Below are 3,088 nucleotides of genomic sequence, written 5' to 3' on the forward strand. Positions count from 1 at the left end.
TTCATATGTTTATTATATGTTTATTGCAGCATTATTTACAATAGCCAAAATATGGAAGCAACTCAGATGTTCACTGATAGATGAATGGATAAAAAATGTGAGGCAGATATATACATAATGGAATATTACTCAGCCATAAATTGGAATGAGATCTTTCCATTTGTAACAACATGGATGGACCTGGATGGTATAACACTAAGTGAAAAAATTTAGACAGAGAAAGACAAATGCCATATGACTTAACTTATATGTGGGATTGAAAAAACAAAACAAACAAACGAAAACTGACTCTAAATGCAGAAAACAAACTGATAGTTGCCAGAGAGAGGATAGTTATGGGGATAGATGAAATAACTGATGAGGATTAAGGAATGCACTTATGATATGAGCACTGGGTGATGTATGGAAATGTTGAATCACTATATTGTACACCTGAAACTAATATATCACTGTATGTTAACTAACAGGAATTATAAACTTCAAAAAAATTTAAATATAAAAGGAGATTGAGTAAGTCATCTAAGAAGAACTGAAGTAGCTACTGCCCTAGAGCAAAGATTTACACTGTGGAATTTGGAAGCCCTCCACCACAATGGTCCTATTGTACATGGATGGGGCTTATAGGCCTCATATTTGGGGTANCATCAACAATAAAAAGAAGACCCCAAGATGTCCTACAGAGGAAAAACATTAACAATTAAAGGAACAAGAATTGGACTAGATGGGAGGTGTCCTTGTGGCTCAGTGAGTTAGGTTAGGTGTCCAACTCTTGATCTCAACTAAGGTCTTGATCTTAGGGTCGTGAGTTCAAGACCTGCATTGGGCTCCATGCTGGGCATGGAGCCAACTTTTAAAAAATGGAATCGATTGGTCATCGCATCAGCAACACGGGGTATTAGAACAGTGGAGAAATACCTTCAAAGTTCTGAGGGAAAATTATTTTGAACCTAGAGTTTCATTTCTAGCCAACAATAAATTGAGCTTCATGATAAACACATTTGTAGATTTCAAAGACTTAAAGTTCACCTCTCACCTTTCTCTTAAAAGTTTCTTAGGAATATACTTCAGCAAAATGAGATAGTAAAGAAGGCAGAGATATACACTGGATTCTAGAAACAGTGGACCTAATACCAGAGGTTAATAAAAGTAAATCCAAGGGTGACAGTTCCATCACAGGCCTAAGGAGCATTCTGTGCGGATGGAAGAAAGGCGGACTCTAGGAGAGAGCATCCAAAGAGAAAAAGGAGAAGGAATCCGGTTCAAGATTTTATCCACCTTTAAGAAATTAAGGAAACAATAGATGCTGCAGACAATGTGAGAAGAAAATAAAATCAATTAGAAAATCTAGAAGAGACACACTCCCTGCTTATAAACTTTCCTCCCCTGTCATTTGGGAAACGTGGAGACAAAGGGGGCGTAGAGGCTCCCTCTGCCCGGTTCCACCCTCCGGGCTGCATTCGGGGCTGCAACGGGAGCCGGCATGCGGGCAGGGGCGCCCTGCAGGCTCCAGGCTCTGAACTGTCAGCACAGAGCCCAAGGCGAGGCTCTAACTCACAAATGTAGTGAGATCTTGACCTGAGATGAAGACAACACAACTAACTGAGCCACCCAGGTGCTCCAAGATTTTGCATTTCTAACAAGTTCCAGTGTGGAAGCCGATCAGTGGAATAAGATGGCGGCATGAGCAGAGACTTCTAAGGGCTGCCTCAAGAAACAAGCCAAACTACACATGGTGGAGAGTCCCAAATACTACTACCAGTAGTGAAACAAAATAACCAAACCCTCCACAACAGAAACCAAGAGACACCATCCAAAGAACACTTCCTGGACAGACATGCCCTGAATAGTCAAAAGAGCCCTCTCTAATACAGCAGAACTTGCAGGGGCCGTTGTACAACAAGCTTTTAAAATTAACAAGAGATAGAAAGCTAACCAAAATGACGAAACGGAAGAACTCTCCTCCAAAGAAACTCCAGGAAAAAATGACAGCTAGAGAACTGCTCCAAACAGATATAAGCAACATAACTGAACAAAAATTTAGAACAATAATCATAAAATTAATCGCCGGGCTTGAAAAAAGCATGGAGGACATCAGAGAAACTATAGCTAGAAACACTATGGAACTTAATAGTACTTATGGTGAATTTTAAAATGGGATAAATGAGATACACGATAAACTGGAGGCGTCCAATGCACGAATTGAAGAGGCAGAAAGGGGAATAAGTGATTTAGAAGACACTATTACAGAAAAAGAAGAAAGTGAGAAAAGAACAATAAACTGATCCAGGAACATGAAAGAAGAGTTCGAGAGCTCAGCGATACAATCAAATGGAACAATACCGCATGATAGGAATTCCAGAAGAGGAAGAGAGAGGGAAAGGTGCTGAAGGTGTCCTGGAACAAATTATAGCAGAGAACTTCCCCAACCTGGAGAAAGAAGTAGAAGTTGAAATTCAAGAGGCACAGAGAACTCCCCTCAGATGTAACTGGAATCGATCATCTGCACGACATATCATAGTGAAACTGGCAAAATATAAGGACAAAGAGAAAAATTTGAAAGCAGCTAGGGAGAAAAGGGCCCTAACATACAAAGGGAAATCTATCAGAGTAGTGACAGACAATCTCCTGAAACTTGGCAGAGGCCAGAAAGGAATGGCAGGGGATCTTCAATGTGATGAATGGAAAAAATATGTANTTATATCATGCTACGGGAAGACAAAAGAAAGCTACACTTATATTAGACGAACTGAAATTTAAATTAAAGACAATAATAAGGGATGAAGAAGGGCATTATATAATAATTATAGGGTCTATCCATCAGGAAGAACTAACAATCATCAATGTATACACACCGAATATGGGATAACCTAAATATTTAAAACAATCACAAACAAAAACAATCTTTTAGATAAGAATGTGCTAACAGTAAGGGACTTTAATACTCCACTTACAGCAGTGGATAGATCAACCAGACAGAAAATCACTACAGAAACAATAGACTTGAATGACACATTGGACCAGATGGATCTGACAGATATATTCAGAACTCTACATCCTGAGGCCAGGGAATTTACTTTCTTCTCAAGTG

Source organism: Crocuta crocuta, unplaced genomic scaffold, assembly GCF_008692635.1.
Source record: "Crocuta crocuta isolate KB4526 unplaced genomic scaffold, BGI_CrCroc_1.0 scaffold394, whole genome shotgun sequence".
Classification (NCBI taxonomy): domain Eukaryota; kingdom Metazoa; phylum Chordata; class Mammalia; order Carnivora; family Hyaenidae; genus Crocuta; species Crocuta crocuta.